This window comes from Camelus bactrianus, chromosome 15 (assembly GCF_048773025.1).
Source record: "Camelus bactrianus isolate YW-2024 breed Bactrian camel chromosome 15, ASM4877302v1, whole genome shotgun sequence".
Taxonomy (NCBI): Eukaryota; Metazoa; Chordata; class Mammalia; order Artiodactyla; family Camelidae; genus Camelus; species Camelus bactrianus.
In genome coordinates, this window is record NC_133553.1 from 53,748,930 (window position 1) to 53,774,787 (window position 25,858).

A 25,858-nucleotide genomic window follows, 5' to 3' on the forward strand; every position below is an offset into this window, starting at 1 on the left:
TTTAGGACAATAAACTTGTGAGACTCAGTAATTAAGAGGCACTCTAAGGAGGATATATAAATGAATGGGGATGAATATCAAAAAGCTTTGGACAATTTTGCACATGACAGTGTCATAAAAGGCCACTAAGTGAGGCCTAGATGACAGGAACTGTTATAGGTGAAGGTCAGGGAAGATGCACTACCCATTCCCTTTTTCGAAGGTCATACAGAGCTCTTGTCTGTCTGAGTTTAATTCAATACGAATGGAAGTAACCACTATGGTTTCGTTTGGTTTTGTTTTAAACTGAGAGCTGTACTAAGTGCTTTATCCTTCCAACTCTGTTTGGTGGACACTACTGTTTTACTGGTGAGGGAGCAGAGGCTTGAGATGCTAATTAACTGGCTGCCGGTCACATTCAGCGAGAGGAAAAGCAAGGGGGGGAAGCAGTCCTGTCACCAGAGCCTTGCTCCCACCTTCTGTCCTGACCCTAATTAATATTCACATCCCAAGCCCTGGGGAAAATGGCAAGATAGAGACATTTGCCTTTAGCATTTATTTCTCCATCCTTTACCCTTTTAGGTGGTCCCTACCCAGGCCCATCCCTGGATACAGTCCCTTTAGAAACAATGAAAGTTGATAAGTCATTAACACCTTAGCAGAAATTAGCTAAACAGTAGAGGGAAAGCACTGAACTTTATGAGGCGAAAATATTTTGACCAGGGGCCTTCTCCTCCTCCTCAAATCCCAGACTCAGAGCTGCAACTCTTGGGTCCATGCTGGCTAATGAGCATGTGCAGGCAGAGGAGCTCGATAAAGATTGACTGATTTATTGATCGATGGGAGCACAGCTGAGCTTAATCTTCCCTTGCAGCTGCTCCTTTCCTTCCACATCTCTGGAGAAGTGTGCTTGGCCCCGCCCAACATCCCCATGAGTTGCTCACCCCACTCTTTTGAACGAGGACTTAATGGGAGTCTGGTGTGAAGTTAATAGGTGGCAGAGAAACATCTAGAGACCCTGAAGAGGAGGAGCTGAATATGTAGCCCCGGTGTTGGGCTCATGGCAAGGCAGAGATCTCTGTATCACATAGGAGGAGAGTGGGCCAAAGGCTTTCCCACTGCTAAAGGGGCACAGGGGCACAGAGAAAGGAGAGGCCCAGGCAGCCCCAGGCTCCCTGCCTCTGTGCATAAAGCCGAAGGAGCTGGGAATGCCTCACAGGCCCTGGCACGTGGAAGGAGAGGTGGCACTGTGCTCCTGGCCCTCCTGGCATAAAGGCAGGAAGGGAGAGAAGCCAGCATCAGGGTGATACTCCAGCTGGCAGATGGAGAGTGTCTGACATCTGGGGTGGAGCTGGGCATGTGTGGACCCACGTGGGCTGAGAGCTGCCTGCTGCCAGGCGTGGAGGGTGCTGTATGGCTGTGGCAAAGATAGTGGTGGTGAGGTTGCCCATGATCAGGAACATTTGTCTTCAAAGCCCACATTGCACAGTTTATGTTTAGTTCTGGGGGCTGTACTTCGTAAAGCACACATAACAACTACTACATGCACATAGTATGGAGAGGGGGTTTCACACTTGGTCATATGAGCTCAGTGGAAATAACTGGGGCTGATTATCCTCAACAAAAAGAGACCTAGATAGTACCTGGGAGCTATCTTCAGTTACTGGTAGAATTGTCACACAGAGGACAGTTTTGACTTGTTCTCTTCCCAGAGGTTGGTATTAGGACCATTGAGTAGAAGTGGAGAGAAGGACATGTTTCTAAAGGAGTTTCCTCAACACCAACACCTTGAAAGTGGAGCAGCATTCTGGTGCATGGTGAGCTGCCCATCACTGGGGGCATTCAAGAAGAGGCTGAGGGATTAGCATGGACATTGTATAAGGTGTTCAGGAATCTGACAAGAGATTGGGCTAGTTCATTAAGGGCTCCTGCAAATCTGAGGTGTTGGGTTCCAGGAAATCAGGACAGTAGAAGCATCTGCCTGTTCGGCAGGATAAAATTATAGAGAATCCACAGAACTCTAGCTGGGCACCAACTCCTTCCTTGCCTATCCTCCGGCAGGAAAAGACCAACACTGAAACTCAAAAACAGCCTTCCAGCACTGGGGCTGATGGTGATTTCAGAATTCATTTCCAAGTATCTCCAAACTCCAAGGCATGGAAAGACAGATATTAGAGAAAGGAACTTTCCTTTACCATGTTTTAGACTTGTGCTGCCCCACACTGTAGCCACTACTCAAAAGTGCTTGGCATGTGGCTAGCCTGCATTGAGATATATAAAATGCATTTAAGATTTCAAATGTTTATTATGACAAAAAAGAATTTAAAGATATCTCATTAATATATTTTATATTGATGTTGTTTTATAATGATAATATTTTGTAACATATCAGAGTTCAGCTGTTTCTTTTCCTTTTTTAAAAAATGAAACTACTAGAAAATTTAAAATTATATTCACAACTTACAATAGATATCTGCTGGACAGTGCTGCAGTATACACAGGATAAGTATTTCTGTTCATAATCTTATTTAAGCCTCACAACTATTCTATTATCACCCCCATTTTATTTATGAAGACAGTGGAATTTAAGGAAGTTGAATAACTTGCCCAAGGTCTTGCAAATACTAAGGTGCTGAACTCAGGACCCCCAGACTCTCTGACCACACTCTCCTACTGCTTTATGCTGCTATATTGACATATTCTTTAGGGAATTGCAGCTATGTTGAAAAATGCTGGAGGAAGGAGCATGAGAAATGATTGCGGAGATGCTGACGGCAGCTAAACTACGTAATTAAAAATGCAACAGAGCCTCTGAAGTATGTGTCATTGGGGCAGGAATGGACGGTGAATCTGGCTCCAGGATCGACTGCAAAATCCATACCTTCAGAAAAGGGAAACTGCAAATCTGGAACCTTGGGAATGCACGTCAGTCAGAGAGTTGTAAAGTTTCAGAGATGGCGGCGCAATTCAGGATACAGCTTCCCCAGGTCTGAGCTCTGTGGGCTGGGTTTCGGCTGAGGCAGGAGCGCCTTCTACATCATGAAAAGCCTCAATGCTTTCTGTGGGATTGTTTGGTGGAATGGCTGACAGAGCAAGGAGGGGAAGGGCGATTAGGAGGTGTCCTGGGGAGCATTTAAACAGCCCCCTCGATAATCAACACAATTAACTCATAAATAACCATTCTGTAGTTGGAACTGCTTTGCCTGACTGAAGAAGGCATTTTCTTTTCTTTTTCTCTCTCTTTTTTTCTAGTTAGTGTCATGAGGAAGGCTTGGACATGTTTGGAAGGGGTTCTCCCTCATTTCTCAATACACATAAAGCCTTCTCTTCCCCATCCTGCTCTCAGTACCTCCCTCATGGACAGAGTTGCTTCCTCTGACCTCATTACACCCTGAGGGCCTCTCCAAGCCAGGCTGTGGTGGGTTGAGGGCTGCAGGTTGTGGGGGGTCCTCCAGGGCTGTGCGTTGGGAAGGTTGCTTCCTGGGGATCATCTGCTGGGCTCTCGCACTTAGGAAAACAGAAGGTGGCCCTAGGCTGTGAAGATGGATGACAGGCTGTTCTGAGTTCAATAAATAAGTACAACCCCCCAAATAACATTCAGTTGAGAAGATTCATGAGATGTGAGGTAAATGGCCTGTACAAATGTCCACCTGAGGGGAGAAGGGAGCTGTGGTAATGATTTTACCTGCCTAAAGGGAAGAGAAGCCAGAATTGGAAAGGAAGTGATTGACTTATAATTACACTGACTCAGGACCCTGGGGTTATGGCCACAGAAAATTACTCGAGTTTTCCATAGCCCTAGAGCAGCAACAAAGCCCCCAAAGCCCGAGGCCTCAAAGCGAGTTGGCTACAGGCACGTCTGGGTCTCTCAGGAGGAGGTGGGGTGCCTGGAGTGGGCAGTGGGATGCTGGCCAGCTCAAGAGTTTCAGGGCGAAGCTGCTGGTGGGGCTGTTTCAGGGACCTGACCACCCAGGACCATGGATGGCCGTGTGGGGGGCAGGGGGAACAGTTTTCATGCACACGCCATAAAGGAAATGTGAGGCTACCATCCTCCCAGCTTCCAAGGACTCTGGAGTAGGGCAGTGGGGCCCGGTGGCTGATGAATGCTTTTAGCTCAAACCCACAGTTCCTTCAGCCCTGCATTCTGAGTCTGGGAGAGACATCCAGAGGCAACTTGAGGGAATGCGGCCATTCCTGTTCACCTCAAAAGGTTGGGGCTGCTCCTGCGGACACACCCTAATACCCTAACAGACCTGCCTGCTCTTAGGGGCAGAGCTGGGCGGGCAAATCAGGGAGGGTATTTTTTGGCTAAAGGTTACTGCATTAGGGGTCTGCTATAGTCTGTGACTCTGTGCTGGGTGTCTCTGGAGAGCAAGGCTGGTGTAGCTCTAAAGAGAATTCCCAACTCCCATCAGCCCCGGTAATTCCATCAAAATTCTTACCAGGGTTCTGAACAAGAAGGTAAATTAATAAACCTGAATTTCCTCTCTGTGTATTTTCCCAGCCCACACAGTAAGTAGTTAGTGCAAGTGAAATAAATATCTGAAAGCTGTAAATGATGGCTTTGCAGTTATGTTTTTCCAAGGGCCATTCATTGTATTCCCTCTGAAGTCAGCAGGCAGTGGTGAGAGAGACTTATTGAACCAACCACCTTACAGGTGCCCCTGCTCCATTCAGATCCCTCCCTCCACAGCATCAGCAGTGAAACTTTCACTGAGTCTCATCAATTTAGCCAGAAAAATACACAAGTTTCCCCTTTTCTAATAAAGCCGGCACATTATTTTAGGCTGCTTCGGTGAGCCTTCTAGAGTTCCAGACAGAGGCTGAGCAAAGCTTGTCATTTGATGACATTTCCAGTAAAATCACTGAAATAATAGCAATGATTTCAAAGCCCAGGGTGAGATGCCCAAATGGCACCTGGAATTAAAAAGGGCTTAAAAGTTAAAACTAGCTCAACATCTCCCCCCATCCCTACCCCACCTCGTCCTGGAAACTGAGTGGAAAGTAAACCCCCCAACAGATCCAGCTCCTGCCACAGTGTTAGCAAGCAAAGTGCAGAGCAGGTCACAGTATTTCTAATTCAGATTAATGACCCCATTCAGCCCTGTCTCCTTAGCAGGAAATTAGAAAGTGTAGGAAGGAGCAAATAGTGATTCATAATGCGTGACTCTGGGTATTGGCAGTTGTGCTCATTAAAAGCTAAGATATTGTTTTGATATAAAAGAATTGAGTCTGACTTATTTATGAGATAAAGTGTTCTCCATGATGAGAGATCCCTTTTACAAAGCCAGCTGGTCACATACCCATGTGCTTGAAGGACAGAAGAACCGACATTTGCCCATTCTGTGTTTGCTGCAGCTCTGTCAGAAACAGTCCTTTAGGGTAATAAGTAGGTGGGTGGGCTGTTGCACGTTTCTTGTACTCTGCTGTTGATTCTTCGTCTCTTCTTTCTCCCCTGGTCATCTCTCCCTACCAGGGCTGAGTCGTGACCTGTTCTCCACCGTCCACACTCCCTTCTTCAGGGAACTTATTTAATTTGTGGGCTTCACTTGTCACCTGTTTGCATACAGCCAAAACCTTTTCCCCAGGTCTTATTATCTCCCCTACTCCCCCCTCCCCGCCCCCGCACTTCCATTTGACTCACATAGACTTAGGTATAAAACCAGACTCATCGTCCCCGTGTAAATTCCATTTCTTCTGTAAATCCCCATTCATAGCCATGCATATCCATTCTTACCCTCCTTTGCCCTCCTTATCTTGTCTGTCCCCAAGAGCTGCCCCTTTCTCTTTGGATTCAGCCCTTTCCTCCGTTTCCACATTCAATATGTAAGCTGGGTGCAGGCACTTGCTTAGGGGAGAGAAATGATTTTGAACAGAAATCATGCAAAGCCCAGTCCCTATGCATGCCCAATAATCCTTCCCCTCTGAGGGTGTACTCCAGGGAATGTGTCTGCTCTCAGATCCCACACCAAAACAGTGTGGATGAGAAATAGGAAAAGTTGGATGAGCTTAAGTGCATCTTAGAAGTCACTTCCAAACCTGGACGTGTATTAGAATCTCCTGGGGAGCTTTTAAAAATGCAGATTCCTATTAAATCTGAATCTCCTCCTCTACCACTCTCCTCTTGCACACACCCCTTCTGCCACTAGGCTCCTTGCTTTTCTTTGAACACACTGAACACAATTCTGTCTCAGGGCCTTTGTACTTCCTCTTTGGAATTCTCTTCCCCGAGGTGTCCACCCTGCTTTGTTCTGATGGATATCATCTCCTCAGAGAGGTGAATGCACTAAGATAGTGTCTTACATCTGCCCACTTTTACTCTTTTGTCTTTCTTTGAATCACTTGTCACATTATGTATTTATTATTTCCATCAGTTGTCCTTCCTAGATAGTGAGCTCTGTGAAGGCAGAGATTTTGTCTGTTTGGCTTACAGCTTTATCCTCAGAGCTAGAAAGAAGCTTTATCTGTGGTAGGCACTCCAGCAGTGTCTGCTCAATCAATGCCTAAAAGATGGATGAGAATCCAGAAAGGCTTGTTCTAAAACAATGGTTCTTAAAGGGTGGTCCCTGGACCAGCAGCTTCAGCATCACTGGAGAAATCGTTAGAAATGCAAATTCTTGGGCTTCCCATCAGTGCTGCTAAATCCGAAACTGGGAGGCAGCTGTGTGTGTTCCAACAAGCCCTCCCCGTGATTCTGATGCTGGGTAAAGCTTGAGAACCACTGCTCCAAGACATTGTTTGGATGCCACGTTATCTTTTGCACTTACTACTATTTGTCAAGGAAAAAAAACCTCGTGGCCTGGCACTCAGGTTCGACATTTACACTAATCTTAAACTATTCCCTGATTGCTTAAGGTGCATTGGGTCAGGAAGCTGCCCTGTCCTGTGGTCCTCAAATACCAGGAAGAACTCAGTACACATTTCTTGACTGGTTGATTTAGCAATATTCCTTAGATCTTCCTTTTTTAGCTCTAAGTGATATATAGAAAAAGAAAGTTTATACTCTTCCACCTAGATTTAGTTCAGGTATGTATGTTATTAGAATATAGAAAATACATTGATTAAAATACTTGCATGTTGGTTAATTTTGACTCGTTTTGTTATCTGTTAAGAAAATATTAAAGTAGTTAAGAACATGAGCTTAGGAGTCGGATGTGGGCTGGGTCAGGCCTTAATTCGTAAAATGGGCAAAATAATACTTGCCTTGGAGAATTAATAGCACTGGCACACAGTGGGTACTCAAAGTAGCTATTAATAAATAATAATATTTTTATAACTTATAATATGTAACATTTATTATGCTGGTGTGTGTGTGTGTTTATGTAAGTATAATTATTAAGGCAGAAAGAAGACAGTGGAAAGCGTATTTTACAACAGTGGTTCTCACAAAGTGGTCCTAAGACCAGCAGCAGCTGCAGCAGCACCTACAGAATTGACAAAAATGCACATTTCTGGGCCCCACCCAGATCTACTAAAATAAGTCTAATGATGTGGGCCTATTACTACCTATTTTAACAAGCCTGCCAGGTGGTTCTGATGCATGGTCAGCTTTGAGACCCCTGCTTTAAAATCACATACACACACACACACACATACACAGACACCCTCACAATCTCTATATGGTATGCCTCTTTTGGGAAAAAAATCTATTAACAGATAAAAAGACCCTGGTAGCCAACAATTAGAGAATTCCTGCTGAGGGACAAGTGGAGGATCTGAGTGGTTCAAATTTGAGAAAGAGACCCAATTCCTGGTTTCTGTATCAGACCCATTCAGTGGCCTAGCTTTCTGACAGGTCTTTGAAAAATGAGATCCCTAGTAACGGCCACTCTCTCTCCACTGTTTCTCTGGCCTGCAGCAATTAAACTGCTGAGCAGAAACTGGACCTGATGGTCTATTAACCCTTTGTCAGCTAAAGCACAGAGGCAATTTGTTTTGCTGGAGAGATTTTCTTCTCAACTTCTTTCCCTCCCACTGCACTACAAAGGAGAACTGTCTCCTTAAACCTCTCCTTGTCGAGCTGCCATGTCTGTGTGATTGAAACAGCCAGGTCAGAGATCAACAGAGGTGAAAGGTCATCACAAACTAAATGCAGCTGCTGAATCTCCTTGTGCTTCTCCTTGGCGTCATGAAGACAAATAGCACTAAAAAAAATTCTCCCAATGAAGCAGTTCTCATTTTCTCCTTTCTCATCACCCCTCAAGCATTTCTTAATGAACTACAGCTCAATCATCTATGAGCCTGATGGTTTTAAATCTGAGCATAGCCTAGCAAGAAACGATCAGAACTGAGTCGATTAAGACAGTTTTCTGGGTGCTTTTGTCCTTGTGTTTTTAAGTTCGGTCTTTACTGTAGTCCAAGGCCTCATTGTTACCATTTACGACAACATCAAACCAGCGTGTAGTAATGTCCAGTCAGTCCTTCAGTGCCAGGCGTGACAGAGATGCTGGGCAAACAGCTTCCTGTTATGGATAATTGTGGTGTCTTTTTCTTTGTCTTTTACATACATTCATTGTTTCTTATTGTCCTCATGTGCTTTATATTTTCTCTGTGAATTTCGAATTCTAGACCAGCACCGTCCACTCAGGGAACCCAAGCTAATTTGAATGTGAGGTTAAGCAAAAGGCAATTGGGATCATAATCTTATTTAAGCCACATCTGTTAGAACCTAATAACTGTTTATTAAGGAAAGACAACCCTGTCTTCCTATTTCTCCATTTCTAAAGTTCAGAAGTTTTGAATTTGGCAAACAGAATAGGAACCACTCAAAAATATCCAGATGAATACTTTAATGATAAGAATCCCCAGTATTTAGTGCAAGCTGATTTTTAGTGACGTCTTTATTGACCTCTGCATAGGGCTTTGCTCAAGTAGATGCCCAACACATTTTTCATATTCAATATTATTTAAAAATGTGAGTTTTAGCCATATAAAGCATAAAAACTGGAATGGAGACATAAGAGATGGAGATATCTGATTTTACAGTAAAATGAGAATTTATTAATCAAATTTGTGTTTCAATTGTGTTGGTGCAGATGATAGAAGAAGGAATTGGACTCCTGCTTTTAAATGAGAAGCAGCTAATACGGATCCACTCCTGTCACATAAGTGCTCAGTGAGTGTGACTTTTCTTCTCTCCTTCTCAGGTGAGTGATGGCCCATCTACATGCCAAGAGACAACTGTGCTAGAATGGGCAGGAATCAAAACTGCAGCCAGTGGTTTCCCACCTTGGCCTGTGGTCCTCTTTAGGCAGGCAGGGTTGGGAGAGGGGTGGAGGAAAGGTTTGCAGAGTTATCTGCAAAAGATTTAAAAATCTATATGTGCACCGGACATTGCATAGAGGTGAATTAAACACTCTCTTACACAGAGTTGCTATTCTTTCTCAAATATCTATTATCCACACACTATTGTGAGACCTTGTGGTACCTGTTTAAAGTGCGACTGCCCAGCTCCAGCCCTGACAGTCTGGATTAGAATCTCCCAGGCAGTTAAAGCTTGGTTTTTTTCAAGTTTTACCTGAAGATGGAATATCTTTTTCCCATTTAAATCCTTGCATACTATCCAGAAACTTGCTAGAATATTTATCAATCATGTCAGATAGTCTATTGACAATTTTAAAGCACCTGCTGGAACTCTAAAACCAAAGGAAAATGATTTTGGATCATCTGCAGATGAGGCTTAGTCACACAACTATTTGCCTTCGTCAGTGTGCACTGAAATACCACATGAATTAAATTACAGTGGGCAGGGGAGCTGGACTACAGATCTGAAATCATTAGTGACTCCTGAGAGCATTCACCTGATTTGTGTGTATTTAAATATAATCTTCAATAAAATTAGGAAACCTTTACCACCATCTGTGTTGTCATAGCAAAGTACCAGGGGCAGCAAATTTCTGGTCTACGTTTTGACAGTACCCCCCACCCCTCACCCCCAGCTTACTCAGCAGCTAGGCATTTCTAATCAATTCCAGCAATCCTTCCCCTTAAGCCAGGATATTTATGCCTCAGAATCCTGTGCCCCAGGCAACTGTTAGCAGATGGGATGACTGGACCACTAAACCTGCTTGCTACCTCTGAGATGGGTAAGGGCATTGGCTTTGCAGTCATGGCTTTAGGGGATTCAAATCTCAGTTTGACCACTTAAAGGTTGTGGGACATAGAGCAAGATACCTAAGATATTTAGGTACTCTTGCAGCCTCATTCTCCTCATTTGCAAAAGTGGGATTATAGTCCCATCTCACAGGATTGTTGTGAAGTTGACAGGAAGAATGCCTGTAAATTGCTTAGTATTCTTAGCACAGTGAGTACTCAATACATTTTAGGTGTTGTTATTTTTAATACAGCTTGAAAAGATGTGATGAGCGCAAGGAGAAAGGGACTCATTTTGAGGGACTGCTTGAGTTCTATAATGCAAGCGTGGAAGATTTTATTAGCAGACTGCTTCCTTACTGCAGCCCTCTCTGGGATTATGGCCAGCATTTATTGAGAGCTTAACAAATTACTTAAAGTGTCCTAAGTACTTTTTGAGGAGTAAATAATTTAATCCTTATACAAGAACCCAATGAGGTAAATGTTCTTATCCCCAATTTATAGATGCAGCACCTGAGGCATAAAGAGGTTAAGCAGCTCATAAGGGATGGAATTAGGGGCTGTATGAAATGAGGACTCCAGCCAGTAGCAGTGGCATCACTGGGAATTAGTGAAAATGCAAATTCTCAGGCGCCACCCGTAACTTCCTGAATCAGAAACTCTGTGGGTGAGCCCAGAAATCTTTGTTTTGATAAGCCCTCCAGGGGATTCTGAGGCACATCAAACTTTCAGAACCACCATCCAGAAGGCAAAGGCACATTGGCAGAACAAGAAGTCAGGAGTGAGGAGAGCAAGTGAAGAAGCATGTCCCCATTAAGGAACGGTGAGTGCCTTTTCAGAACTTTGATCCCTACATATATCTTCAAGTATTCATCCTGGAATTCTGTGCATGTGCTTTCCTGCTTATGAAGAAACCTGGTTGATTTGTGCTATTGGGTTTTTTTTCTTTGTGTTACAAGTTCCAATAGAACAAATAGGAAACCCCTCCTCTGTCTGAATTGTATATGAATTAGTGTGAAAGGTACCCAGGTCTCTTTCAAACCCAAGCTCTCCTCAGTTTACACCACAAACATGAGTTCCTGCTTTTCACCTCTTGCAGAATTCAGTTCAATAACTTCTGATGTCTAGGAAGGGTTTGAACTTTATCTGCGGAATGAATTTGAAAAGGCCTCATTGGATGCCTGCAGCATATAGTAAAAACTTAAATGTGTATGGAGCCAAGTGCTAAAGCCTGCCTGGGGGTCATTTCTTCATTGAATCTTTGTAAGGTTTTTAGTGTGGCAGGCACTGGCAATATTGTCCCCAGTGCAAATGCGGACACTTACCAAATCTTCACCAAAGTTTACAGACCCTTAGCTTTGAAAGTGACCGAATGTGGAGTGTGTGAGCAGCAGGGCCAGGGTGCAACCCCAGGTCTGTCTGACATCAAAGCTCACTCTCTTAGCCACATGCTTTATATGACAGAGGAGGAAGGCATGATGGAAATCTGAGACATCACTCAGATGGAGAAGCCAGAACCCCCCAGCTCAGAGTTTCTAGAGAGAAACAGGATACTGGGATTTAGAGACTCTCCTCTGATTTTATCATGATTTGCCCTCAGTTCGGTCACAAGCAGAAGGCAAGTCCCAGTGTCCTTGTGGGGTGCCCTGGGTGCTGTCCACCACAAGAGCCTACTGCAGTGCAGCTTGGGGATGAGGGAGGAACTATCCCAAAAGGCTACTTGTACTTTCCCAGAGATCTATGCTGCAACATGCACTTTGGGGAGGAGGGAAGGAGGGAAGGGATTCTTTCTGATTCCACTTGTGTCTGCTGCTTTCCTGCCATCTCTCTAACAGATTTGTTCTACTCCTGCAAACATGAGCTAATAATACACAAATGCATAGTCAGAACAAGTTAAAAAACCAAACCAAAGAGAACAAATCCCAGCCAGGTGTTGACCCATATCTCTGGAATTCAGCCAGACGTTCTCTCATCTTTTTGGCCATGCAGACCTTCTCTAGCTTGCTTTTTACTTCTACAACTCCAACCCCATTTTTGACAGCCCAATAGCTTCCTACGTGCATTCCATGCTTTTTCTCACAACTGATTTTAGACCTTCATTCCCAGGCCCTACCTTTAGCGTCCTCTGGGCACTCTTATGGGATGAATGTGCCTCGGGCCCATGCAGCACATCCATAGTGGAGTGTTGCAGAGTTCTAGCACCTACCAGAGGAACAACCCTCTTCAGTGGAGGGAGGGGGTCAAATGCTTGTGTGGTGAAAACTTCCTGGCTCCTGAGATCCAGGCAGTGCATCTGAAACTTAAGAGTTCCTAAGAATCAGCTGGGGCCTTTGTTAAAATGCAGATTCTCAGGTCCTGTTCTCCCCCAGTTCTGATTCAATAGGTCTTAAGTGGAGCCCAGGAATCTGCATTTTAATAAGCACCAGTGTATTCCATATGCTTCACTTTGATAAATAGAGGTTTGCTGGTGGTAATGGGGGTGTCAGACCGTGTCATATCCAGCCTTTGGATGGCAGAGGCGTTGGGGGTTGGGCACTAAACCAATGTCCAAACTGGGGGTTGAGGCAGTAGTACAGGAGCCAGGGGAGCTGGACAGTAGTCTCCATCCTCACACTCTTCCCCCCTCTGCTATCCCTTTCCCACTGCCCTCTCTTCCAAAAGGAACTTCTAGGTGTTCACTGACAAGGACACTTTATTACGCATAAAACAGCTATCAACAAAGCTGTGCCAGTTGAGGGGAGGGGGTCTGGAGGGCTCCAGTAGACCTCTCTTCACTGCATCCCTTGAGGAAGCTCCTAAGTTAGGTCCATAGACACTTTAAATTTCTCTCAGGATTAGTTTGAGAACAGGCTTAATCTAACCCCCATTTTACAGATGAAGAAATTGAGGCCTAGAGAGGTGAGAGACTTGTATAAAGCTGGCTAGAGGAATAACTGGACAATTACCCTGGTCTTCTCATTCTCAGGCCACTGAGATTTTCCAAACTGTGTTCATTAGAACATCAGAGTCCAATGTGAGGTCTAGAGGTGTTCTGGGGGACAAAGGGGTGAGCTGTGACCTTATAAATAATTTTGGGAAACACTGGATACAGCCTATCTAAGCAGGTTTCTTTATGACAGGATTTCACAGACCCTTGGATATTCTAATGCAAATTGTGAACCTCCAACAAAGGCTATGGAGGCAGAGTTTTCCAAACTCATTTAATAACAGACACTCCTGCCCCCCACGCCACCTCCACCTTGTAACATATCACCGGCATCTCAAAGGACACTATTATTGTAAGGAAACTCTTTGAGAATTGCTTTAATACTCTGTGTTGCCCTGAGAAAGGCCAGAGAGAGCCCAAAGTCAGTAAAGATCAGAATCCTCAGAAGGTTTGAATTCACACAGACTTGCTCTGGACTAGCCACCTCTGACACCTGAACTGTCACACCTGGAGCCCAGGTGTGACAGGTCAGGAACAGTTGTAAACTGGCTGACAGAGTGACTGCAGAATGAGTGTCAGCCCCACCCACCGTTGGATGCAGAAGTTCAGCTCTCAGAATTGCTTGGCCCGAAGGACAGCACTGAGTGTGTCAGGGAGGCAACAGCAGCTCGGTGTTGAGTTGAAGACACGAGGACTGCAGTGGTGAAGGATCCAGCCAGGGAGGGGCGGTATGCAGAGGACTGACCAGCTACCTGCTGTTGGAGCAGACACATTGCCAGGGAAATCCACAGAGCCAAGCGGTGCTGGGGCATCAGTCAGGGTGTAGCCCCTACTTCAGGAGCTGGCAGGAGCTGACTAGTTGGTCAAGCGGAAATGATGCTGGCAACTTTGCTTTCTTTTCTGACCATTTTTGAAGATGTGCCTGTGATTTGTGGAACTTGCAGCCCATCCTTCTAAGGCTGCCTACAAGTGAGCCATGTAGGTTCTACCTGTAGGTGAACCAGAGACTTGGTAGCAAAAGAAGGGTGGAAGTGAGGCTGGAGTCACAGTCTGAAAAAACAGCGCAGGTCATACCAACAGTTATTAGATCCCTGTCATTAACCCTGGTTCTGAAGCAGATCACCCAGCAGGTGTTCCCAGAGAGGGCATGAGCTGACCCACCATGGAGGGTGTTTTGTTGGCTGGAGAAAGTGACTGTAGGTTGCAGGTCCTGTAGGCATTTGCCCAGGGTAAGGCTGAAAGGTCCAGTTGCCCAGATTAACCTTTGTGGTGAAGAATGGATCAAGCCCAGGAAGCTCCCATGTCCTGCTGAGTAACCATGCATTGAAGAGAATTTGGTTCCAGATCTAATTTAATTTTAATCTCTAGTTTTTTTGTTTGATTAAGAAATAAGTATATATCCATTATTAGTGAAAGGCACGAGTAGATTGTTATGAGCAAAATCTTTGGAGACTGAATTTGAACACAGAACTCACAAGCGGTGTGACTTTAGGCAAGTCACTTACTATTTCCTCTTCTGCAAAATGAGAAAAATAATCATAACTGCCCCAAGTGGTTGTTATTGAGGATTTCATGAGACAATGATATAATGCCCCTAGAAAAGTGCCTGGCATGTAGCGAGCACTTACATTTTAGCTGTTATTAGTATAATTATTATAATCTCAGAAACCCAGATGGATGATCTACTAATGCTTTATTATATTCCCTTTCAATCTTTTATTCATGTGTTTATGTTTTTAAATATGGAGGCTCATATTAGACACATCCAACTTTATGTCCAGCTTTCCTCAATTAATTCTATCTTACGTGCTTGAGTTTACAATGGGAGAGAGGTAAGAGGACTTACCTCTTAGGCTTAGGAATAAGCCAATACAAGATGGTTTATATCACAGCCCAATCACTGTGTGATTCTTGCTGATGGATGTTCTGAGTAGGGTTGTTGGTATAAGAGAAAAGAGTAGGGCTTTTCTTAGGGTAGCAAACAATACTGAGAGAGGCTGCAGAGCTGTGGAGGCAGCTTGAAGGCACTGGGTACCTGATGGAGGAACAGGAGGAGCAGAACCTGAGAAAAGAGGGAGATAAGATGAAAATGATTTCCATCTGTTACACTGAGATGTGAATACCCATCCTTTGAATTCCTCACTCCTGGGGATCTCAACCCTTGGAGGACTTTTGCCTCCATTTCTATGCATGTCACTGAAAAACCATCTAACATGTTATCTGAAAAACCTTGTAGGAGTCAGTGTTTTGGGCTATGAGCGACAGCTAGGGTGGGAAATGAAGAGAAGTGTGTCCTCAGGGAACTGGAGAGTGGACTGGCTAGAGAGTGCTCTGTCAGTGTTACCTGGGGCAGAATTGATGACATAAGAGCAATGGAGCCTGGAGGAGATTGCAAATGGGAAACTGGCGACACTGTTCCTGGACCCATGAGAGACAACTCCCCAGGAGCAGCAGAAAATCCAATGTAGCAAGGTTATAAAAAGTCAGAAGTCTCTTCACAGTGTGACCCATGCCAGTATTTAAGATCTGGCTACTTAATTAAATTATCCCTGTGCTAAAACAAGCAGATATATAGTCGCCAACATTCAGCATGTTATTGGGATTTCTAAAGCTTATGGCTTGACATAGTTTTGATTCTGACCTATGTACCCTTTAAAACAATTAAGAACCAGTCCGTCTTCCACTTAAGCCTTCCCCCGACTCATTTTTTCCCAAGAGGGCAGTATTATAAACTCAGTTTGTACACATCAGCCTGAAATTTCTATTCACATTCTGCCATTTTATAGTCCCAAGTGAGTGCAGTGGTATCACGTTATAGGCATGGAATGGGTTTCCTCCATGGGTACCCAGAACATTCTTGAGTTGCTGTTTCTGAGAGAGGGGCCAAGCTGGTACATCATACATCATTTGAACAGTGGGCTGGTTCTTTTCTGAGGCTATCACTTATTTCCATGGCTCCCAGCTTCAATAAGATCTCAGGGAAGGATAACTGGGAATTGAATAACTGTTGCAGCTGAAATAAATGCAAATAAAAATCTGCAGGATCACCTGCACAGGAGCAGAGGGGAAACAAAAATGGAAACTTGGTGCTTTTGGTTAATAGACTGGCTCATTGTAGGAGGGTAATCCCATTATTAGAAACTGCCTCTTGTCACAATCCTGATATAGTAATGACTTCTTTTATTTCCTTTGAAGCTGGGTGTATCAGAGACCAAAAATATCCTTGGCATAAATCATTCCTTTCCCAGCATTTGACAGCCACCGTCTCAGACTGAATTAGTCATCGGGCACAAGGAGAGCCGAGATCATCACAGATTCACACGTGTTTAATAGATGAAGCACAACTGGGGAGAGGTTTCCCGTTTAATCTCTGCTGTTCGATTTTCATTAGTAGATCACATGGCTATTGAAATCAATAGGACAGTGGAAGTTTCTTTTGGGTAAGATTAAGCTGATGTGTTTTATTTAAAAGATGGAATGAATTTTATCCCAGAGAGAGATAAGGGAAGCAGAGCAAATGAAAGAGGATGCAAAGGGTATTTCATTAGAAAGCTTGTCTCATTGTTTGGATGAGGACCCTTCCCACCAGGAAGCATATTTCTGAACCAGGAATCTGAGTGATACTACAAAACCAGACCTCTCAGGTACCAAAAGCTGACTCAAGACACTGTTGGAGAAAGTGCTGAGTGAGAGACATGATTTCATTGATATTAGAAAACTGAAATTGCCTGAATCATTTCTATTAATCCTGTTTAGCAATTTTCTAGGCAGTGATGTCTCTACTACCTGTGTCTTCTCTCTGGGAATAAAAATGATGATCACCATTGTATTATACCAAATAGAGTTTACTGGTGGTTTCCTAATGTTGTACTAACTGACTGGTGCTAGGCTGGGGACATAAATACAAATCAAGGTTGGGAATCCGTTTTAGACAGTGTCTTTCTTTTTAACTGTTCAAAGTATTTACCTAAATCTTTCTAATTGCTTTGCTTGTCTGGGTAAATATTGTCTGCTGCTTTTATTTTTTTAAAGCTGGAAATTGTGGGGCCTATTTTTAAACACAATCAAGGGCAGCGTTGGGTGGAATGATGTTCTTAGGATCATAACAGTCTTCCTCATGGGTTTATGAAGTTGTTCTGAGGGGTCCAAGTGCCCTAAGGCAAGGGTCGGCAAGGGCAGGGATTACACTTACTTTAATCTAGAAATATGGAGGCCCACGGGATTGAAGAATTAGTACCAGATTCTTGACTGCCTGAATATCAGGCCTGACTCCCCATAAGAGAGATTAATACTGCCCAGTTCAGTAATTGGGGAGTGGATTAGGTTTTGAGGGGTCAAGGCTAAGGCTTGATTTCCTGTCAAAGTCCATGGAGGACCCCAGAAACCCAAAGGACAAGACAAACAAAATCCTGTAGCTAAAATCTTGTTAATGGAAGACGTTTAAACATCATGTCTATAGTGGCTAAAGACAGGGACTGAAAGTAGAGTTCAGAGCCAAAAGTCAACAGCTGGAAGATGGAGTCTAGTATGGCAAGTTGGAGGTGCTTGTCCAGCACAATTACTGCAGAAACTGCAGCTGGGTGGGACTTGGGTGGTAGGGCTTCACTAAAGGACCAGGGCTAACTCTCCAGGAGACAAATCCTTGGTGAGTCCTGCATCCTACAGAATTTTATGTGCCTACCTAAACTCAAGAAGACTTGCCATTTGAAGTCTAAGTCAAGGTACAAGAAGAAGAAAAGAAAATCAGATACTGGAATTATCTTTCTTCTTGGTTCTTGTGTTTTAAATTTGGCAAAATGGACAAAAGGATAAAAAAAATCACTTGGCCATATCTAATCGGTTTTCTTATTTTGAATTCTTTCCATCATGAATTTATTTTCGGATTATTTCTCTCCAAAATATTCATTATAATTGCTGTATGTAAGAATTGCTTTACTAACTCAGACCGGTGGTCCATCTGAGCTACCATTTTATTGGCTAACAGAGGCCTCTGGGACATTCATAGGGTGACATCACTTCCTTCCTTACACCCATTGTCATGTTCCCAGTCCTTTAGAGATCTGAATTTCATTAGTCCATCTGTAGGGAAGGTAAAATTTTCCTCTACCCTTTTAGGGTCTCCAGCTGGGATGAGCATAAGACAGATTAACAGGAGAAAAGCAGACATATTTTATTTACGTGTACGTGGAACTCCAAAGCAGTGACTAGGCCTAAGTTCTTATATAATAAAATATCTGGAATGACTAAAGGAAGATAAGAGTTGTTTTAACAAAATCTGTCTGTACAGGCTTATCCTGGTCTGACTTCCTTCTTGTACAGGGAGGGCAACTTTCATATGGGAATTTTATTTCCTGCTTTCAGGAAGAAAAAAGAAGATCAGTGTGCCTTTCTTGCTCTATTGTTTTTCAAAACCCTTTTACTCAAATATGCCATCATATATTTACTCAAATAATATGCCGAAGTGCCATCTTTTGGGGGTAGCATGTTCTGGACACCCAAACTTTAAAAAACATATTTTATATCAGTGCTATTTAGGGGATGAATTCTATAAGTTTATTACTATTTGCATGAAGCAAGAGCTTCTCTTCCTTTGTACTAAAACTGACAAGGAAGGCCCTCAGAAGATGACACAGAGCTTGATATGTAGACCTCACTTCTGTTTGAGTGTTGGAGGGAGATGGAAGCCAATGAAATAAGGAGTCTTTTGAACTTTGAGGGGAGACAGGAGGTCCCTGGAGTGTCTGGTATTTCAAAATAGAACTGAGTTTCTTTGGAAGAAGAGTGATTCATTCTGATTTTCTAGGAATCTTCCTGGTGTCTGCACTAAAATTTCCATGTGCTGGAAAACCCCTCAGTCCCAGGTAAACTGGGATAGTTGGTCCTTCTACTGGAAAGCCACAACATTGGCCCTTCTCTATCTAGATCCTTTTTCTTCTGTGTTCCTAAGTCTGTTTGGAAGCTGGCCTTTTCCCATGTGTTGCTCCTAAAGGTCCAGGTTTGAATTTCTGTACTAACTGACTGGTGCTAGGCTGGGGACATAAATACAAATCAAGGTTGGGAATCCGTTTTAGACAGTGTCTTTCTAAAGTTTGTCTTTCTAAAGAGAAGTTTGGTGCTAGTGTCCCCCCATGGGCCAAACACCTCTCCTTGGGCTCCGTAGCTCCTGCAAAAAGACCTGCCTGGGCCACTGTCATAATCCTGATGCCTCTTTATGGACTCAACAGCTCACTTGATTCACAAACTTATGTGGATGAATCTGAGAGATGAATATTTGTTTTCCACCCTGGCTGTGACATTTGAGACAATGTATGACAGTCTTTTCTTCTTAAAAATAGGGATAGTAATCACACCAACCCCTAGGGTTGTTTTCAGGATTAAATAATACATGAAAAGTCCTTAGAACAGGGACCAGCACATAGTGAATAAGTAAATATTAGCAAGCTTAACTATTACTATAGAGATACAGGCTATTGACAGAATTGTCATTGTCATCCTAGTTTGCAAGTCCTATGGCAGAGGATTTTCAGGCTGTGGAGAAAACATACTGAAGGTTAAAATGAAAGCAATTCAAAGTCGGTGAGGGTTTGCTCAAGGAACCCTAACCTGGGAGTCAAATGGCCAAGTACCCTTATATCCTAAGCCGCTAAACTGTCCCTATAAACAAACAGAGGTTTGGAGCCCTGAACTTTTGTGGTGGTGTGTGAGACTTCAACCACCAGAGGGAGCTGAAGGAGCAAATCACGGCAAATCCAACTCAAACTGGATTGAGCAACTAGGAAACTTATAGCTCATGTAACTAGAAGTCTAGAAGATCATGCAACCAATATTTAAGGTTAACTCAGCCCAGTGGTTTTGGAGTATAGTCCATTGCTGGATTGACGTTCCATATCCTTCAAGATCTTGGCTGTGAGAAACGAGGGAGTCACAGTCAGATACTGCTGCTTTCTCCTGACAGACAGCAAGCAGTTAATAGGGTAAGGATGGAGGCTATGGGAGCCCACCTCAGGCCTGGAGAAGCCAGAGTACCCACACCCAGAAGTGTACAGAATCTCACAGCAGTGGGGAAAGAAGGTCACCATAATAAGCAGAACTTGAGGAGGATTTCAGGAACTGGAGTATAGAGTTCATGGAACCCAGTACCTGAGGAGATAAGAGGAGAAGAGGACAGGTCAGTCAGATGTGAGGTGGGGGCTGCTGGTAAGGCTGGGCATTAAGTGTTTGTGCATTCCTGCTGTGCATCGAAGGGGCAGTCTGGCCATGTTTAAAGAACCAGCAATGGATTCCCCAGAGAAACAGTTCAGGGCAGAGCTTCTCTTCCAATCAGGGAAGGGGAATGCATTCAGGTAAGGAATGTGGATGGTTCTAGCTCCAAGGGGATCAGGTAGCAGGCCTGTCCCAGGCGCTCTGCATGTAGGCTAAGGGCAGCGAGACCAATCCGGAGAGTGGGGAGACCCATACTGGTAGGACTGGGGTTCCTAATCTACTGCCTGGCTTAACACAGGGGCTGGTTCTTCATGGCCTGAGGCTGGTGAGATGTTTGCTCACCTTCTTACTTTTCTCAGAAGGTAAATTCAGATTTGTAAGGGTTCATGTTTCCCAATCCTTGAGGCCTTCCCCGTCTCATTTATTACTGGCTTCTTTGCTTGCCAGTGCCCCAGAATAAATCCTCCTACAGTATGGGCCGTGCTCTGCCCACCATGGCAAAAGCAGCCAGCTGGGAGACAGAGCATGTGGGCTGAAAATGTGGTAGTAAGTTGCTGAGTTCTATTTCTTGCCAAAATAATTAAAAGTGGATGGTCAAATTTCATTGACTGTGGAATATTTGGGAATAGCTTTTCCAAGGGGAGAAGAAACAACTCTTGAATGTGAGGATTATGAAGGAACATGATGCTGGTAGGGAGAGATTGTCAAAAAGGAGACATTGAGACTGTTTTTCTCATGTGGGCTAGAAATTGATCCCAGGAGTATCTTCCAGAAAATGGCTTTCCAAGTGTTTTAAAAATAGCAATATGGCCTCATCATTTGAATCAACTGTAGTCTCATGATTTCATCATTTTGAAGGGTGACATTCAACTCTTAACATACAGCAGTCTGACATGTCTGTACTAAAACACTCTAATTTATGACACCTTATGTGTAGAAACTAATTTATTGTTTAAATTTTAGAAAAATAAATAAATATTTCTGGTGCATGATTAATATAAAGTTCATTTTATTTGTCTGTGTTTGATAAACAAATGCTCCCCACATTCTGCTCACTCTGCGTTTACTTTCTGGACTGTGCCCCGAATTTATAGGCAGAAGGTAATTGTAAGTTGTGACCGGGTGCCATCTACTGGGGAAATAGAACAATAGATTAAAAACAGACTTGGTGGGGGCCTCACTGCAAAGAAATAAATGCTTAGAAAAAGAGAACTTGATGAATAGTTTAAAGTAAATGAAAATATGGAAAGAGATGGGCTGTTCATGTTTTGCCTAATACTGGAAAATTTTTATTTGAACTCTAGTATGCTTCTTTTATATAATATTTTGTTTAACATTAGGTCAAACATTAGATAACAGGGAAACCCCTCAGTCTATACTTAAAATTCCAAAACTTTTATACAGATGAGGCCTTCGAGATCACCCAGTTCAACACCCTCATGTTTCAGATGAGAAATGGGTTCAGAGGGAAGGGATTCATCCATGATCTCCAGCTAAGTAATGGCAGAGGACTTGTATCTTCGTGTCACCAAGATAGTTCTCATTTAGATGAAGCAGTCATTTGGATAAACATTGTGATTTAAGGGATGGCAAGAAGTTATCCAGAGCCCAAAACATTCTATCTCTAGCTGGCTAGACAAACTGTTAGAAAGTCTCAGAATTATTTCTTTGAGTAGAAACTGATGCTTACTCATTTGGACTGTAAGTTTCCACAGACACCTTCACACAAGTAGGGTTTTTCTGATTAGCTGTTATTCCTCAGCTTATTCAGAAAGTAACTAGCAGAACTGCTGCTTGAGATCGAATTCTAACCAAGAGAGGGTGAGGGGGAGTGAAAAGAATCTGGTGAGATTCAGAGACAGTGAGAACCTGGGAGGAAAGCCGAGGCTGGTAAGGCCGAGACCCTGGGTCCTAGAATTCAGAGAAAAGCAGGCACTTGGAGGGACGAAGGGCTCTTAAAACCATGGTGCTCTGTCTGTACGAATGCAAATATCCAGTGAAGGGTAAGCATGGGTGCTTAGAAAAACTGTCCTGATTTCAAAAGAACACTTGCAAAAGATAGAAGTGAGCCCTTGGATCCAGAGACAAGAGGCAAAACCTGTGGGAACGGTATTACGGCGGCTTTAATTCCCATGATCTTATAAGAAATGCTCAGGGCAACAAAATCCATAATAATACTATGTTCAGAGTAAGCCCCTCAAGGCAGATGTGGGGAGCCAGCCTGTTATTTGTATGCCAACCAATAATACCAAAAAAAAAAAAACCAATCAGAGCTCCTCTACCTTTTTTCACCTTCATTTTTGGCAACAAAGAATGATGTTTTTAAAAAAATATTTATTTATTTATTTATTTATTTATTTATTTATTTATTTATTTATTTAATTGATGCATAGTTGGTTTAGAATGTTGTATTAGTTTCTGATGTACAGCATAGTGATTCAGTTATATATATATGTATACGTGTATATATATATATACACGTATACATATATATATATACACATTCCTTTTCATATTCCTTTTCCTTATAGGCTATTACAAGGTATTGAATATAGTTCCCTGTGCTATAAGTAGGACCTTGTTGTTAATTTATTTTATATGTAATAGCAGTATCTGCAAATTTCAAATTCCCAATAATCCCTCCACTTCCCTTTCCCCCCTGGTAACCATAAGTTTGTTTTCTATGTCTATGAGTCTGTTTCTGCTTTGTAAATAAGTTCATTTGTGTCACTTCCTTTAGAGTACACACATAAGTGATATCATATGGTATTTTTCTTCCCGCTTTCTGGCTTACTTCACTTAGTATGACAATCTCCAGGTCCATCCATGTTGCTGCAAGTGACATTATTTTATTCTTTTTATGGCTGAGTAATACTCCACTGTATATCCAGTCATCTGTTGATGGTTAGGTTGCTAGCCATGTCTTGGCTATTTATAAGGCTGTTACGAATATTGGGGTACATGTATATTTTTAAATTAGAGTTTCCCCTAGATATATGCCCAGGAGTGGGATTGCTGGATCATATGGTAAGTCTATTTTTAGTTTTTTAAAGGAATCTCCATACTGTTTTCCATAATGGCTGCATCAAACTACAGGAATGACCTTTAGATTGAAAAGCATAGAGCACACACTGACGAAAGGGAAAAAGAAGTCCAGAGTGCAGGAAACCCATGTCGGATAGTGACAGTGACATTTGAATGCTTCCTGCATTATCTCATTGAATTTGAACAATAACCCTATGGTTTTAGACATTATCTTATTTAAATATTAGGAGCCATAGACTTAGGGAGGTGAAACTATTTGTTTCATGTAATTAAGGGAAGGAAAGGGGCACAATTTATACCGTGGCCATCTGCTCCGGTGTCAGAGCTAAGCTGCTCAATTATTTGGCCTTCAGAGCTCCTGGTGCAGACAGACACACAGTACTCCAGGGGCTGAGAGAACTTCCAAATATGTAATGTGGACCGTGGTGAGCAGCCGGATGGGAAAATAGGTTTCTGTTTTAAATATATTTTTTTCCTAAAAAAAAAAAGATTCTGTAGTAGATTCTATAAACTGCAAAGCAGTGAGCTTGATGTAATTCTGGGTAACATCCTGTGATAGACTACTGTAGGGTTATTATTAACACCCAGGAAAGGAGGCTTCGGGTCCAAGCACCCAGCAAAGGTTGTTAATACAGGTTATGTCCTTTAGAAAATACTGTGGCTCCTTTGTGCTGGATGCTGGATGGGCTCCCTTATAAGCAGAGCCCTTCCCTCAAAGTGGTCACAACCAGTGCCGGGAAGACAGACCAGATGGCTGCAATGCTGTGCAACCACCAGGTCAATACAAGTACATTTGCACAGGTGTGAGGGGGCCCCCAGGGAGGCACACCAACTGCACTAGAGAGAAAGGGCCAGAGAGGGTCCCTGCAGGGATCACATTCCTTTTCCTTTCATTGAAAGTTTTTTAAATGAATTTGTATTAAAATTTTAGGCTGAGCTATATAAACATATGGGATTACCATTTTTTTTAGGACATAAATTGTTGAATATTGGCAATTTCATATGATCCAGCCTAACCCAAAGTCTTCAAACTTGAGCAGCAATACAAACAAGTCAATGTGGAAAGGGGGGTAGTTCTCTGTGCTCCATCTCCCTCCCAGCCTTTGCTCCCCAGAGCTGCCATTGTCAGCTCTTAGAGTTGTTTTTAGCTGTTTGTGTGGCCACTTACTGCCTTGTAATATATTTTACTGTCATTTCTTGACTTTCCATTTTCACACTATCGCATTTTTTGTTTTCAGGATGGATATAGCTCTCTTATGCCACCACTGTCATAAATACCCACATTCCCTGACCCTTCTTACGTTGACATTGCTCTGTTACAGTTTCTGGTGAAATTGCTTTTCACATCAGCTGTGTTAATGTCAGGAGGGAAGCGTGTTCCCCACTCCCGATGTTTTTTTCCATGAGGTGGGATTTCCTCTACCCATTTCTATGTTTTCTCTCTGCCTCTTCGCTCATTTATTTATTCCCGTCTCTCTAGGGGAGGAGGCGTGGCTTAATTTGATTAGTAAGTTTGGACCAGCCCTTTTTCCTTCTGCCCCAGTGCAAGCTGTTTGTTATCAAGGAGCAAACTTTTCCTAGAGCAAGGACTGCCCTGACTGGGCGGGAAAAGATGCCCAAATCTGGTGTTCAAAGCCCATTTGGCTCTCCCAACTAAACTACATTAGCAAATCACCCTTTATCACAAAGGAAATAAAGTGATAATTTTATCTTTCATCTGAATTTCTTAGTTTTATTTATCAAATTGTTCAAAACTTGGGTGGAGAGGAGGAAACTGATTTCCTTGGTCTCTTGGAAGGACCCAACAATTATAATTATGTACCTCTAAATTTACCCTTTTTGTCTTATAGCACCCTTTGTTTTCTCTAGAACTATTAACTCACTCTGTTTTGTTTTTTGTTTTTCTTTGCTTAGCTCACCTCTAAACTCCTGAAGGCTGAACACTTGTTTCTGTGAAGGTCATCACTTATGTAATCTCTTGCTGTCCCCACCCCCAACCTCCCTCACCTTGGAGACAAGCCTTTGGGAATCTGCCCTCTGTTCCCCTCTGCTCTGGCTGTTCTCCAGGCCTGCAGTCCAGCTGTCACCCAGGGGCTCCCTTTCACCGTAAGTTTGGAAATTGTGCTTGCTTCTCCACTGTACTGAGTCCTGATTTTTTGGATTACATGACCTCCTCTTTCTTGGTCTACATTCTACCCTCACACTTGATTAATATTTTTTCTAAGTATAGAATTCTGTCTTAGACAGAATTTCTCTTAGAACATTGACAGAACTGCTCTTCCGAATCCTTGTACAGGTTGTGGTCCATTGTACAGAGGAGTCCAGAATGTGCTCCTCTGACTTGTGTGGTACACAACCTACGTGGCCAAATATGGTATCTTAAATAGCAGGAGAGTTAAATGTGCCAGCTTTGGAGTAGATCATTTGGGTTTGAATCCTACCTCTACCACTTCTGAAAGAGTGCCTTTGGGCAAATTACTTAATCTCCTCAAACTTCAGTTTCCTTCTGTATAAATAGTGTCACCTTCCTCAGGATTTTTTGTTTGTTTTTCAAGATTAAATAATACAATACACATAAAGTGCTTAAAATCATGCCGAATTCAATAAATGCTA

The 25,858-nt window shown here is 43.0% G+C and overlaps 1 protein-coding gene across 3 annotated transcripts in view; it reads left to right on the forward strand.

The window, feature by feature from the left end:
* The window catches only part of CCDC85A (coiled-coil domain containing 85A), a 1,028,435-nt gene that overhangs the window by 366,044 nt on the left and 636,533 nt on the right, over nucleotides 1–25,858 (forward strand). For 2 of the 3 annotated variants that reach the window (XR_012498974.1, XR_012498973.1), the window contains exons 6-7: nucleotides 9,015–9,125; nucleotides 10,768–10,894. The gene's annotated coding sequence lies outside the window, so the exon portion shown is untranslated. Of the gene's footprint in view, nucleotides 1–9,014; nucleotides 9,126–10,767; nucleotides 10,895–16,192; nucleotides 25,144–25,858 lie in introns of those variants that run through there. The other variant, XR_006723740.2, reaches the window with a different exon arrangement.